Below are 16616 nucleotides of genomic sequence, written 5' to 3'. Positions count from 1 at the left end.
AGCACACCATCTAATCTCTTTGAGCTCCAGTTCTCTCCTCTGTGAAATGGGCGTTAATACCAAATCCATGGATTCTTTACAAGGATTGAGTGAGATTGTATTATATGCATATCCATAGAACTCACTGTGAGGATCACCTACCACAATCAATGGTGTTTCCTTCCTTCCTAGTGGAACTTAGCATTGGATAACCATAATCCTTAATCCTTAATCCATACTTTCATTACTGCAAGTTCACGCATAACCTACTTTTGCCTATTTGGCTAATTAGTTATTTTTAATAATATCATAAGCACCTAGGAAACCCCACCTCTAACCAAAGCTAGGACCTTAACAATAGCCTTTATCACAATGCGTCATGTGGTTCCACACTCCCTCCTCTCCACACATGTACCTAACACCCTTGTCTCCCTCCACTCAAGGCAACCCTAATTTTGTCTCTTGAATTCTTTTAGGATCTAGAAAGTCTGCTGTCTTGGATGGAGTAGAGTTTAGGCCATGTGAAGATGAACTTTGGATACCCCCTGGATCACTCATTCCTAAACCAGGTAGACACATGAAGGTAGAGGCATTGAGTATGTTGCAGGGAATGGGATCCTGAATGGCCCTGCAACCTGCTCTTCTTGTGAGGTAGCAGAATGGTCTTCCGTTCCTTCTCCCTCCAGCTGTGGGTTGATTCTGTGCCATCCTCAAGAAAACAACATATGGGAGGAGGTAAAAAAAAGTCAGGCACACACAGTAACTTAGTCTCTGTTTAATTTCCAGATGCTAGGTAGAAACTCTTCCAAGGAACATTGGCATTGGCTGACATAGGCTATGCATATCTAGACTGTTCTACCAGCTTCTAGACCCATAGTTTCAGCAGAATGAACTAAGATTGTCACAAGCTGGCATGGAAAGGCTATGTGACTCTTAGTTAAAGGGACAGGAAAGACCCTCAGCAGAGATGACAGAAAATGTTAGTACTGTGAAGCATTGAAGAGAAAGAGCAGTTAGCTCATCCTCTCTGCTTTCTCACACCTTTCCCCTCCCTCATCCCACTTCCATCTTTCTTGGGGCTGAAGAATTATTACAGAATATCTCTTCATGAATAGGTTGCTCTTCATTGTCCACTTCATGACATTTTCTTAAATCCTAGGTTAAGTTACCCTGACATCCGACACATTACCATTGCACCATCTCCTTTTGTGACTCAGCTGGTGTATTCTCAAAAGGCGAGCAAGTGAAAACTCATTATAAATTAGCTAAGTCAGGTGTGCTACTCATAAATTTGGGATTATCAGAGCTACCGCCTTCTTCCCTCAAGATACTAATAAAATTTTTATTTGAAGACTATTAAATTGTTTCTTAGCTTACTCTTCTCTAGGATAAATCATCTCATTTTTCCCCATCTGCAGCAAGAATAAGAACCACTCCACCTCCATTCCACCCCTAGTCCACAGATTATAGGAAGCCATAAACCCTGCCTAAGAAATTGATGCTGCAGAAGTAGAAGAAAAATGAATTGCAAACCTTCTGCCAAGTGTCATCAGAGATAGATCACACTTTTGTTTAGCAGGATACCATTGATATACAAAAGTAAGTGTCCAGTCAGTTTGGAAAACACTTGAGAGTTAAACTGGTTAACGTATTTGTGTAATGAGGTAGGGAAATACAGGTAGCAAGCTCTGGAATGGGGCAAAGGGGGCAGAAAAAAGAAAGGTCTCGGGATAAATAAAGAGAGCAAGCAACATGGCAGCAGGCCAGGGCCCAGGGACAAAGACAACCAATGTGAGATTTCCCCCAGATTCTCCACAGTACATGGTGCTAAAGAACTTCAGTCAGTAATGTCCAATATTAAACTTCATTTTAATTTGGCTCCTGTTCTGGGCTGTGCTAAAATTTGTATCCATTACCCTCAAACTTCCACTGTAAGTGTCTATACCCAACCGCCCGATGGTGGTGGCGCTTCAGGGAGTGGAGGAGGGGGGAGAGTGGCCACCCGAGGCAGTCAGCAGGCTGGAAAGAACACAGCAGCTGCAAGATGACTCGGGAGTTGGGGAGGCAATCCTCAGCATCCACTGCAGAGGGGACACTATGGCTTTCTTTCATTCAACAATTATTTTCTGAGACTCGAGCACCGGGCTGGAATGGTGCTAAAAATTTAACATGAATAACACAAAGGCCTCCCCCTCACAGGCTCACAGCCTATTGGAGAGGAGAGAAAGCAGTTCTTCTAGCACTGTGGGATAAGTGCAATAAAATAATCTACAAATATACATTATACATTAGTAGCATGGAGGCGTGGAGGGAAGATCCCGAAGAGGCAATCCTCCAGTCGTATCTCCATTAAGAATGTTTTGGCTGAAGATAATAGGAAAAAAAAAAACAGGCAACCAATTCCAGGGCCATAATTTTCGAGTCCCTGGTTTAAACAAATAGAAGTCTATTTTTCTTACATATAACAAGGAACTCAGAGATGAGTGGTTATTGGTTCTGGCTCAGAAGCTCCTGGCTACCAGTAGGCTCTTTCCATCTGTCTGCTTCACCTGCCTTCATGCATGCTTTCTCATGACACAAAATGACTTGAATAGCCCCAGCACCGGGTCCATCCACGTTCAAGAAAGGAAGAATAGGGAAGAGGCAGCCTCAGCTGCTCTCCTCTTGTGTTTGTCCCTTTTATTAAAAAGGAAACACTTTCCCATGAGCCCCAAGTAGATAGATATCCCCTTTGCTTCGTTGGCTAGAACTGAGTATATGGTAAACCATGGCAGGAGAGGAGACTGCAAAAGTGATCATCTCTCTCCTTGACAGGGGAAATGAACAAGGGAGAAGGAGCTGGGAACACGGTCGGGTCCATTCTGCAGCATCTGCCCCAAGCTGGATTCTGGTGAACAGGCAACAAACAGCCAAAGAAACAAGGAAGGGCATGCAGGCAAGCTAAAGAAACAACATATGAGAAGGCAGGAAGAGAGGAAAAGAAACAGATTCTAATTGTTGACAAACATTCCACATGGCTGGAGCCCCAGAGTCACAGGGAAATGAGAAACAGTGGGAGCAGAAGGTAAGTTTGAAGCATGATGATCTCTGTGGCCTCACTGATGGGTTTGGGTTCTACATCTCTTAATATGCCTACACCTAACAGTGCCTTGATAAAAGCAGAAACCCAATCAGCGTTAATGGTAACTGAGACCAAAACAGAAAGACAAACAAACCTTTGTTGTTAAGAAAATCCTAACTAATTATAAAGTGAAGATTCAGTCAACTATCTGGTGGTGGATGGCAAATGTTACCCCCTTGATGTCAATTTTGTTTTTCCTATTAACCCCAAATTGCACCACGATAAAAACGAACCAGCTGTACCAAGGATTGCCAGTGCTCTAGAATCTCAGCCCTGGGCTCGCAACAAGCCCGGTGTAGCCCTGAGCACTGCCCAGGCTCCCCCAGTTCCCTTCCTACTATTTTTGTGCCCCCTTCTCATCTTTGATGGGCTGTCACTTCCAATAGCCAGCACCTGCAGTTTTCTTTGGAGGACCAGCATTGCTACTAGAACCGCATTGTTCATGAGTGCCAAGAGCTAGAAGCACCTGAAGACTCCCACCCCCTGGGGCAGCTCTTAACCAATGACTGACCGATGGGAGAATAGAAGCCCCAGGTTCCTTGCCCTAGGTCAGGACAAATCTGAGGTATTTACCATCACTTCCCGGTGGGATTGGCTGGAAACTACCCTCTGCAGGATTTTCCTGAGATCCCCTCCTCGCTTGGCCTCTTCTCCTCGCCCATCTGCTTCTCCCGTACCCTTACTAATCTTTCCTAGAAGAACTTTCTTAATAAATCACTTGCTCATGAATTCTTATCTCATGAAAAAATTGTTCCTGGAGAATTGGAATCAAACACCCTATCTTGTATGACCAAGTAATATTTTAGAGGTTTTGGAATTAGTAGCATTCGGTTGCTAGAAACAGAAACCACCCTAGTTGTGTCAAGCAGAAGGAATTCAATACAGGAATGAGGCCCTTACAAATCATTCAGAAGTTGGTTCTAGGCTGGGTCTACAGGACTGACTCCCTGCACAACATCACTAGACTAGCCCACTTCCTATAATCCTGAAGATGGAACTGGACTACAAGAACACCCTGGCTGTATTCGGAGGGCCAGAAAGCCACTATTACTGCTGCCCTTTTCCACATGGATAAAACTGGGGCCTAGATAAAGGAACATTGTTGCAGAATGATACGACGTGCCCTATGCTCGTCAGGAACAATAGCCAAATAACCAGAATAAGGCCCTGCCACATTTCTACTCTCCAAGTCTCAGGACCTAATCAGAAGAACCTAACTCACAACCAGAAACCCAACTCTAGGGGAGTCTGGGACATATTTTTGTGTTCTGGCCTGTGTGTTACATGAAGGCACAAGAAGCAGGCATTGGAACACATGCTGAGTGGCAGTCACCATATCTACTAGTTTGTTCAAAGGCCAGCTTTGAATATTCACTTTGGGGTAGGAGGTTTATCACAAGTCACATGTGGCAACATACATTTCCTAAGGAAATCAGCATCCTTTCATGCCTAATTTTATCCTCCTCTCATTAACGTTTTTTTGTGTTCTGTAGATCAGGTAGGAATGGATCTATTTTTACTGGATTTCTCTGTTCGTCATATACTTACTAAAGTCAAATAAGTAACTGAGACTCAGCAATTCCACTCCTAGGTATCTACCCAAGGGAATTGAGAGCTTACATACACACAAAGACTCACTTGCAAATGTTCATGAGCAGCATTGTTCATAATAGCCAAAAAGTGGAAACAACTCAAATGTCCATTAACTGATAGATGGATAAACAAAATATGGGATAGTCATACAGTAGAATACTGTTTAGCAGCAAAAATAAACAAGCTCTTGATACATGTTATAATGAATGAACCTCAAAAATGTTGGGGTTAATTGAAAGAAGCTGAACACAAAAGGCCACATACTGTATGATTCCATCTATATGAAATGTCCAGAAAAGGCAAATCTATGGAGACAGGAAGTCGATGAGTGGTTGCTCGGGGCTGGAGGGAGTACTGGGGACTGAATGGACATCTAGATGGACACAAGGGACCCTACTGCAGTGATGAAAGCTAGATTATGCTGGTAGTTGCACAACTCAGTAAATTTACTAAAAACAAACAAAAAATTAAATTGCATATTTAAAATGGGTGACTTTTATTACTTAAAAGTAATCTATGCACCCTGGGTGTAGAAGTCAAGAGTACTGACCAACATCACAGTGTTTGGTTGGGGCTGTGCTTCCCAGAAAGGTTTTCTGCAACATTAGTCCTGGGAAACACTCGTTGAAGGGGGTTTTCTTGTCCAGTTTGAAGGGGAACTCTTCTTAGAGATTCAGAAAGCATATTGGCCCATCAGCAGGTTCTGAGAATTCTTGCAATGTACAAACCAGAGTTTCCCAAACTTAGCACATACAACGTGCCAGTCATGGTGTTAAACATCACACACACATTTGCTACCTCCTTTAGTCCCCATGACAATGGTAAGAGGTAAGTACAATCATCTCATTTGAAGGAGGTGGACATTGAAGCTTGTGAGAGGCAGACCAGGAAAATCTGACTCCAAGCCTGTGCAAGCCCTACCACTACAGGGCACCATGTCTTTGGAGCCTCATTGCTTGTATAAAAAAAAAAAGTATTCCATGAACACACTTTAGGAAACACTGGTTCAGGGAATTTCTATTACAAATGTGTCAATAAAAAGACACAGCGAATGAAGATGAAGGAGGCTGTCTCCATGTTCCTTTGTAGAAACTGCTCTGAGGGAAGAAAATCATTTGTGACCCAATACCAGTAAACCAGAATCCAATGACCAGGGTCCAATGAATATTCTATCAATAAGTAAACCATGTCGAATAGGACACAATGATTAGTCTGGAAAATGAGACAGTTTTCAATCACAAAAAAACAGACTTTGGGCCGTTGAGTTCCCAAGACTATAAAATAATAATAATAATTTAAAAAAATTTTCTGCCACATTTCTTGGAAACTTGAACTGATACATCACAAATTATTCCAAAACACAATTCAAATGTCACTTTAAGAATAGGGCATGTCAGATTAGTCACATGAGAGTACATTATGGGAAGATGATGATGATGATGAAGATGAAGATGATGATGAAGAAGATGATGATGAAGAAAGTTCTAAGTTTTAAAATGGAGCAAAGCAGTAAAAGGAAATTTTAAAATGTGATAACCATTGATTGTGAACTGTATCCATAATTGATGCATTTCTTTGAATTCATATATGATCCCTGGACCCACCTTTAATGTACCCAGTTCAGCTGCAGAAGGGTGGTAATGAGAAGGCATTGAATGCCGTGCCTAGGGTTTAAGTGTGAACATCTGTTTGATCTGCCTCCCTGTTCATTTTCTCGTAGCTTCTATTTTCATTAGAGAGGGAGGGAAATGAGCCCGATAGGCTACGTGTACCCAGCTCCAGAATTTGTCATCTGCATGGACTGGCATGAGCACAGGTGTTCTGGATTTTCTGAGTTGACTAGAGTTTCAGAAAACCAGGATTGAAAACACAAAGGATTTTTTTTTTTAAGATTTTATTTATTTATTTGAGAGAGAGAGAATGAGAGAGAGCACATGAGAGGGGGGAGGGTCAGAGGGAGAAGCAGACTCCCTGCCGAGCAGGGAGCCCGATGCGGGACTCGATCCAGGGATTCCAGGATCATGACCTGAGCTGAAGGCAGTCGCTTAACCAACTGAGCCACCCAGGCGCCCACAAAGGATGTTAATCATAGCAATAGTTATTTCTGCAAAGAATCCATATTGACCTAAATGCCAACAAAAGGGAAGTGCTAAATAAATGAAAGAACACCCAAGTCTGTGGGCTCATATGTAGTCATTAAAACTCAAGCTTTGAACATTGTTTAAAAACACAGTAAAAATTTTACAATAAAATAAAAGTTTACAATAAAATTTGCATAAAAGAAGATATAAAAAGGTATCTACAGTATGTCCTAGCTCTATAAAATAAAGAATTATATTTCTAGTATAAATACAAACAAGAATTTCATCAAAATGTTAAAGATGGTTATCTTGGAACAATGGGATTACTGTGACATATTTTTCTTCCTTTTCTTTCCTGTTAGTACTTGCCTGTGATTTTTTGTTTTCGGTTTTTTTTAAATAATGACATTGTTCTATCTTTATAACAACCACTATGTCTTCATTGAAAAACCAAAACAGATACCCACACTGGATGTCTGAGAGATAAAAATGGGTAAAATAGATCCTAAAATGCTAAACTAAAGCTATCTGTTTTATACCAGTTGTCCCTGAGGGCTGTAGAACAAGACAGTTCTGGGTTCAACTCCTAGTTCAACTACTTCCTATCCAGGTAAGCCTGGGAAAGTTATTTCATTTCTCCTAGTTCTGTTTTTCATATGTAAATGAGGGCTGATGTGACACGGACAGCACCCAGAGCAGACCGTGCCACAAATAGTGAGTCCTTGATAAATGTTGTTGTGGCCCTTACTTCTTTGCCACAGTTCCACAAAGGCCTCACAACCAGGACAGGACACGGGAGTCTGTGACGATCTGAGAGATACCTGTAACCGCCAGACAAAAAGCAGAATTTTGACTGTTAAGACAGAGCAACCTGAGTCCTCTGTGTGACGTGGTCCATCCTTTTTCACAGAGGATAGCAAAACATTTGCCATCACCCAGTAAGATACAGGCCACCAGCCTACAGCTAGTAGGAATATTCTTTGTGAGCCAAGGAGAAAGTACAGATACCATTTCGGTTTATAACAAGTGCATTTCTGAAAATCCACTGTGGCTTAAATTGGGGGGATATTTCAAATGCACTAAGTCAATTGAGAACTGAAAGAACACTGTAGGACACCTATTATAATATAGTTTATTGTAATGCAAAATTGGAAAAAATCCAACTATACATCAATAGGTATGTAAGTGAGGGCAGAGCTGCCACCCAGTGGGCCTTGTCCATTGGTGAGCTGAGAATGGGTGCAGGGGTGTTGAGACTGGTTACTTCAGCTCACAGGACAGCTAGCAGGGGTCTAGGTTTATCCAAGTGAGCCAGAAAAGTATACTTTTCATAGAAATTTTTGTGTGGGGCATGATATGAAAAGGTGGGAGCACAGGTTAGGGTTTTTGGGTAGAAAGAACAGAAATCAGGTCTGGCCAACTTATTAGAGGCTCTCAGAGACTTAAAGATCAACAGGGGCCTGAAGTTCCTGCTTGAAAAACCCAGGTGATTCTGAGGCCCATGGGAGCAAGAATCACAGCCATAACCAATAGCAGGAATGGTTTAATCAGGACATGCTTGCCTGAATGAAGGATCACCTTGGGTCAAAGTTCCAGCAGAAAGCAACAATCTGATTGGGTGAACTCTCTGTATCTAGGGCAAGGAGAGGAAAGACTGGCCCTTTGACTTCTTAGTGAGAGGCAGACACAAGATTTAAGTCCCACCAAGACTAAATACAAGGAAACCAAGGTGCCAAGGAAGCTGGGTAGCCAAAAAAAGTGACAAGTGTCCATGATAACAGATGACTGGTTAAAGTATGGTACAACCATAAGTGAGATTCTGCGAAGTTATTTTAAAAAGGATAAGGTAGAAATGTCTGGTTTCTCAACCTGCAACTTGGAAGACTAGAAGTTGCCACTCGATCCTAACAACAAGTAAAAAGCTGAAAAAACTGAAAAATCAACAACTCTTCTTAGATCCATTGAACAACGGAGGTCACAGGGCAAACAACTGCCCCAAAAGCTAGAGAGACAGACAAGAGAATGCAGAGAATTGCAACTTACCAGAGCAGAACTATCTTAACAGAGCCTCACCTACCTGGGGAAGGAGGGGAAATACCCAAATCCATCCCCTCTGCCAGTCTTGTCCCACCTGAGAGGAAATGGGAGAACGAGAAGCTCTGGTAACATTTACAATTCAGGACACAATCTCACCAAAAGACTATGCTTCCCTCCCCCGCCCCAACCTTACCACTACATTAATACAGGCCTACTTAGCACAGTTCCTTTGAACCAGGACGTCATGTCCACCTCTACACAAAAAATTACTAGGCATACTAAAAGTCAAAAAGCCCAGTTTGAAGAGACTGGACAATCATCACAACCAGAGTCTGATAGGGCAGAAACTTGGAATTGTCATAACAGGAATTTTTTTTTAAATGTATGATTAATATGCCAAGGGCTTTACTGGGGAGAGTAGACAATACGCAAGACCAGGAGATAATGTAAGCAGAGTTATGGAAATTCTAAGAAAGAATGGAAAAGGTATGGTAGCAATAAACACTGTAACAGAAATGAAGAATGACCTTCAAGGCTCATTAATAGACTGGACACAGCTAAGGAATTTGATATGACTTAGTATGACAACAGAACTTGATATGACAACAGAAACTCCCAAAACTGAAAAGCAAAGAGAGAAAGCACTGAGGGAAAAGACCCCAAGACACAATATCCAAGAGCTGTGGGATAACAAGAAAAGATATGACATATGTGTAGTCGGAATACTAGGTGGAAAAGAAAGAGAGAAAGGAAAAGAAGTAACATTTGAAGCAATAATGACTGAGAATTTCCCCCCAGATTAACATCAGACACCAAACCACAGATTCAGGAAGCTCAGAGAACCAAGAAGGATAAATGACTGAACACAAACAAAAACAAACAGATAAACTACTTTTAAAAGCTACACCTACACCTACCATATTCAAAAGATAAAGGAAAAATCTTGAAAGACGTCAGAGGAAAAAAATACCTTACCTAAAGAGAAGCAAAGATAAGAGTTATATCCAACTTCTCCCCAGAAGCCACGGGGAAGTTGAGTGAAATATTTTAAATGTTAAGAGAAAAAAATCCACCAACCTAGAATTCTGTACCCTAAAAAATGATCCTTGAAAAGTGAGGGAGAAATAAAGACTTTCTCAGACAGACAAAAATTGGGAGAATTTGTTGCAAGTAAACGTGCTTGCAAAAAATGTTAAAAGTTCTTCAGACAAAAGGAAAATAACATAGGTCAGAAACTTGGGTCTACAGAAAGAAAGGACAAGCATTGGAGAATAAATCAGTAAAGGTACAATACGTCTTCTATTTTTCATATTCTTAATTGATCAACAGATAATTTAATCAAAATAATAGCAACAATAAGCTTACATATATGTAATGTATATGAATATGCTTATGTATGTTTATAAGTAAGATGAATGACACAAATGATATAAGGGACAATGGAGGAATTCACATTATTGTATTACAAGGTACTTACACTACTTGTGAAGTGGTATAATATTATTTGAAAGTGGACTTGGATTAGTTGTACATGTGTATTGCAGTCTCTAAGGCAACCACTAAAAAAAACTTTTTTTTTTTTCAGAATAAGGAACTTTAGCTTTTTATTCCTTTTAAGACTTTCTGTAGTTGACTACTTTTTTCTTGCTTTGCCATTCACTTTGGATGTGTATCACCTCAGATCCTCTGAGATAAAACAAGGACAGAGAGTCCTCATTTAGAAAACATTTCCTAGTTTTACATTTAAAAGTCAATAAAAAGAAAAACCTTCTTAACCCCCCCCCCAACTTCTCACCCCATTCTGAATAATCTAGTTTAATACAAGCCTGTAAATTTTTTTCCTCAAAAAAAAATTCTTGTAACTTTACAAGAATTATTGTTTAAAAAATTTACCTAGGGAAATTAAAGTTCCAGTCATTTTACCCCTACAACAGATGGTACTCAAGTATTTGAGTATCAGTGGTGCTTCCTCAGCTCATCACCCTTTAGTTGTTCTGTTAGCTTGCTGGCCAAGAGTCCTCTTAATCACTCTTTTCTTCTCCTTGATAATGTCTATACTCTGGCTTCAGCTCCTATGTGTTTTTGTGGGTCCCTTTTACATTCTGAACGCCAATTTCTTCAAGATTTCCTTTAGGTACCCCATAGGCTCTTTTGTGATGTCCACCAAGTCCTTAAGATTATAATATTGATGTTTCTCAAATGCCGAAAATAGCATGTCTAAAACGTGTTGTTTATCAGCTCGAGCTCGTTTTCCATCTTCTTTCTTTTTCCTTTCATATTCAATATTGTACTGATGATTAGCAACAGGTTTATAATTGGTTGTCACAACTTTGTCCAGTTGTTGTGATACCCTTACAGGCCTGGAAGATTCTTCTATTTGCAATCTCTTTAATCTCATGTAGTTTTCACTGGCAGCAGGTCGGCATTCAGCTCTTTGTACCACTATTCCTTCCAATGGAAGTTTATCTGATGAGTTCTCAGTAAAGACTGTTAATGTCTGTCCTCCAACACTTTGTAAGACAAACGGATGTTCTCTAGGAGTGCTGACTGAAGCTGGTTTTCCACCAATATCGTGAATATTTGCAAGATCCTCATTCAAAGTAAATGACACCCCAATCCTTCCTTGATTCTTGGCAATCCACAGTTTCCCAACTTCACCTCTTCCAGGGGCTTTAGCCGTTTGCTGTGACAAATATTTAGGAACCTTGACCAGCCACACTCCGGTGTTCTGTTTGGCGCCCGTCAGATCGAGTTCCCCACGGGTCTGTTGCCGGTGGAGGCTAGCGGGTGGGAAGAGCGGCCCGGGAGCTGGGGGCCTGCAGTGCAAAGGGCCTGCGGTGCAAAGGGCCGGAGAACAGTGTGTGCCGCTGCCGGAGGCGGACTAGGAAGAAACCGTGTCCACCCGCCAAGATATAGGGAATCCCCCTAAAAAAACTTTTTCATAAAGTTTTAAAAATTAATAAATTAATTTATAAATTAATATGCTAAGAAGAGAGATAAATGGAATCATAAAATGCTCAATAAGAACCACAAAAACAAAAATAAGAGCAAAGGAAAAGGGCAAAAAATAGAAAACAGTAACAACATGGTGGATAGTAGTCCAACGTTATAAATAATCACTGAAAATGTCAGTGGTTTAAATGCACCAATTAAAAGACAGACATTGTTAATGCAGATGAAAAAGCAAAACCCAAGTGTGTAGTTTCTATAAGAAACACACTTTAAACATAGAGATACACATATCCTATGACTAGGTCTCGGTCTTTCAGTGAGCCTGTGCCTCTAGACAGTGAACATCACGAGTATTTCTCCGTTTTTTTCTCCCCCTCCCCCCCCCCCAACTGCTTAGGTGCGTCAGGATGGCCAGAGTGGGCTAGATCAGGGCACTTCACTTCCTCAGGATTAGGGCATATCCCTTAGGCTCTGATAATACCCCAGCAGATTAGGTTAGCCAGTTTCTCCTGAGGGCAGGTATGGTTAAGAAGAACAAGATACTCTGGCATTATTTCAAAATCATTCCTTTTACCTTTCCTCTGCAGGAAAGATGAGGTGACTTTTTTCCACCCCATACTTTCTATGAGAATTTGGTCAGGCTCTTGGAGGTAAAACGCACAGTATTGCGGAGGCCTCCTCATGACTGAGTACCCCTGGAGTATTTTAACTCCGGTGCTTCCAACAGTTGGCAATTACAACTCGGGTTTTCTGGTTCCCACTGAGGTTCCCACTCACTGGTGAATCTCTGCTCTGGTGAGCTGTATTCGCTTGTCTGACTCTCCAGTTATCGGGGTTTGCCTGGGGTCCTCCTCTCTCTTACGCATCCAAGAGGAGTTGTTGATATTTTAGCCTATTCGGCTTTTTACTTGTTGTTTGGTTGGACTGGCAACTTCCAACCTCCTTATATGTGGAACCAGAAACCAGAAGTCTCCCCAGCTTTATTCCTAATTGTCAAAACTTGGAAGCAACCAAGATGTCCTTGAGTAGGTGAATGGATAAATAAACTATGGTACATCCGGACAATGGAATATTATTCTGTGCTGAAAAGAAATGAGCTATCAAGCCATGAAAAGACATGGGGAGCCCTAAATGCATGTTACCAAGTGAGAGAAGACAATCTTGAAAAGGCTGTACACTGTGTGATTCCAACTATATGACACTCTGGAAAAGCAAAACTAAAGAGACGGTAAAAAGATCAGTGGTTGCCAGGAGCTGGAGGAATGAGTAGGCAGAGCACAGAGGATTTTTTAGAGCAGTGAATCTATCCTGCATGATATAGACTGGTGGAGACGTGTCATTAGATATTTGTCCAAACCCACAGAAGGTACAACACCAAGAGTGAACCCTAATGTAATCTGCAGACTATAGGTGATAATGATGTGGCAATGTAGGTTCATCGATTATGACAATGACCCACTGTGCTTCAGAATGTCTATGGTGAGGGAAATTGTACATGTGCGGGGACAGGGGCTGTAGGGGAACTCTCTGTACTTTCTGCTTGATTTTGCTGGGAAACAAAAACTCCTCTGAAAAATAAAGTTTAGTAATAAAAAAAAATATCTAGAAGGTCATAACTAAATGGTTAACAGTGGTTCTCTCTAAGGAGCAGAATTCAATGGTAGGGAAGCAAGGAAGTTGTTGGATGGTGGATTTCCACTTTCTATTTTAATTACCTCCTCATTATTTGAATGACTTTTTTTTTTTTAAAGAGCATGCATTGCTTTTATAATGAAAATTCTCATTTTAGAAAAATCCGAAGAATGAAAAACAAATGGATGAAGAAATAAAGGAGACTTTCCATGCAGGCCTCTTTGGGGTCTCCATTGTTTTTGTTTTTATATTCTCTTGTCAGGAAGAAATAAGGTCTTGCAGGTAGTAAAAGTTAAGTGACATGATCTATGTAAATCAATTCCCCCGGTGCCTTGAATTAGCCACTTTTAATTCCTTCTTGCCCATTTCCAGTTTTTTCCCAGGCCCCATCTTCACCTTCCCTCCAATTCCTCCCCCTTGCTGAGCAGAAGCCTGAGTAGGTTTCGAAAACCCTCTTGCCCTCTTTTCAGTATCTTGTCTGCCCTCCATTCCGCCACCACCGCCCTCACCCCACCCCATCCCCACTGTACATGTTATGCGAAGAATGTATTCCTGGAGACCTCCTATAATTCAAAACTTCCATAATTCAATCCTGCTTTCCCCACAGGACTGAATATAAAGTGTATGCGGGGGAGGGGGGGCATGCAATCTTGGAGTGCATAAATCTGCAAACGTTGTAATGTATATTTGCTTTAAGACGGCTTTTTATTTTCCCTGTATTTTCTCTAATATTTTGAAGTGCTCTCTCTTAAATTAACACCACAGAGCATCATGGTGGTTGTTTGGCCTTCTCGATGGAGATTTAGCACATCTAAGTTCTGTTCCAAAGTCCCCGACTTGCCTGAGTGTTTTACAGCTCTACCGCTTAATGAACTCTTGGGTGACCTTGTTATGGGATTATAGGTAGGATATAAAGAAGATTTTAAATTATAATGGCAGCAAATGTTCAAATAAGAGAGGAGAAGCCATCGGGTCTCTCCTAGGGGTTCCCACGCACATAAACAGCTGTGGTTCGCCAGGCATTTACAAAGGATGGCAGTGGCTAAGGTGCGGCTGATGTGTGGCCACAGAGCAAACCCGGTTCCCGACTACTCCGCCCGCCCGCAAGGATAGTGTGTGATTCCGGAGGAAGGTTTTTAATGGGGGGTGGGGAGGATTTAAGTTACCTTCAACTTGGAACGTAAAGTGAGACTGTTAATATTTTATACAGCACTAGTTCCATTTTACATAACTTCAATAGAATGCCCCACACGTGGAGAAAATGTCTTATTTCTTAGCTTAGCATTCAAGACTCCTCTGGCTTCTACCTACATCTCCAACTTTATCTCCTTGCCACTCTCATCCCCAGCCATGCTGACCCTCATTTTCACGCACCTCACTACATTTGCATTAATTTCAAATGGTTCCCTTTAGAAATGAAGATAATACAAATAAGCAAAAATAAAATGAAATCACCCATAATTTCATCACACAGAGGTAATCATCATTGATATTTGGATGTGTTTCTTTGTGGTCTGGTGCTATCTACATGTACACAGAAATGAAAGTATTTGTGTATGTGTACTGTGTGCGTAATTTTTTTGGCCGAAACGGGATGATTTGGTAAATATTGTTCTGGAGCATATTTCTTTCATCTTATGATGTAATTAACTATTCTTCATTATTTTGTTTAAAACTTGATAGGCTTCCACGATGTAAGTAAGTGTTCCATAATAGATTGAAATAATGCTGTGTTTTTGAACACTTACTGTTTACAAATGTGAGCTTTTGTGACCAATACTGGAATGAATATTCTTGTTGCTAAATCTTTGCAATCTCCATGACTATTTTTAAAAAAACAAATCCTTGGACCAAAAGGAGTGAAGATTTTCAAGGCTTTAAATACCCACTGCCAAATTGCCCCGGGAAGTTGGAAACAATTTGTACTCCCCTCAGTGATATCTGTGAATCCCCGCATACTTATCTGATGGGAGCCTTCTTATTCATCTACCTGCCTATTTCAGAGTGTGATATAAGAAAACCCATAAAAGACACCCATAGTCATTTTTTATGTTTAAAAAATCACTTCCTATTGGTATAGCATGCCTCAACGGACTCTGCTCAGTTGTCTTTCTTAGCCCAGAAGCTCTGAGAATGCACAGATTATGTATGCGTAAATCTTTCTTGGTGCAGGACCACATAGAAACAGGCTCTTAAATGTCAAAAAGCATTTATTAAGTGGGCTGATAAATGTATTTCACTTGCAGGCCTGATGTAAGTTATTTGTCTTTCCTTGGTCTCCTGTTGATGGCTTATTTATAGAAATGGATAGCATGATTGAGTTCGTGTGTGTGTGTGTGTCTGTGTGTGTGTGTGTGTGTGCGTGTGTCTGTGTATTGTTTTGCCTTGATTGTTTAATTTTTAATTGATGGATATATGCTCCTAGCCTTTTGATGGGTGTATTTTATAAAATATTTAAAATCAATGAATTAATCTATGGTGCCTCAGGGACTGGATATATCAGTCCCCTTGTGGGAACTAAGTCTATTCTGGTGAAATGTAAAAAAAAATGGCACTCAATTATTTCTCATATCATTCAGTACTAAGTGACAGTGGCAAGGTCACCGTGAATACACACACTACAGGACTCAAGTTCATGTGGGAGATAATTGTCTCTTTTGATAGCCTGTTGCTGTGTCTTCTAGTTAAGGTTGTTCGCATTTTGCAATGAGTCTCACTCCAAATTCTTTTCCCTTTCAGGCATATTACTCACGTGTATTTTGCCCTGTGACTTCCAGGCAAGGAACAACAACAAGCAAGACAACAACAGTTCTTCTCTCCCTCCACCTCTCTCTCCTGGGATATCTGGCATTCTGTTAAAGAGATAGTCAATCCATTAAGGGATAGATCCATCTGTTCCTCTAAGTCATCCACTTAGAAAATGGCCAGTTAGTTAATGAATATCTCATACTAAGAGTCTAGGAAAAAGTCATGTGGCAAAGAGTCACGACAATTACTATAAAATCACATTAGCAAGTATATATGCTCCTCCCTTTGGACACGTCCGAATCCTTCCTTCAAGTGCCAAAGGAAAACCCCTATGGGACGCCATTCTCTACACTGGGGCTATTTTCTCAAGGTGTTGGCTGCTGCCGCAGGCTCTTGGGAGGTGATTATTGCTTTCTCCTAGGTGGGAGGGACGGAGGGGCTGATAACTTCACAGCTGTGAGAGGAAAGGGGAA

The 16616-nt window shown here is 41.0% G+C and overlaps 1 pseudogene; it reads right to left on the bottom strand.

Moving 5' to 3' along the window:
- Positions 1–10678: 10678 nt before the first annotated feature.
- On the bottom strand, positions 10679–14747 carry LOC118526510 (general transcription factor IIF subunit 2 pseudogene; annotated as a pseudogene).
- Between the last annotated feature and the right edge of the window lie 1869 nt (positions 14748–16616).

Source organism: Halichoerus grypus, chromosome 3, assembly GCF_964656455.1.
Source record: "Halichoerus grypus chromosome 3, mHalGry1.hap1.1, whole genome shotgun sequence".
Classification (NCBI taxonomy): Eukaryota; Metazoa; Chordata; class Mammalia; order Carnivora; family Phocidae; genus Halichoerus; species Halichoerus grypus.
This window is presented reverse-complemented; position numbering and strand designations above follow the sequence as displayed.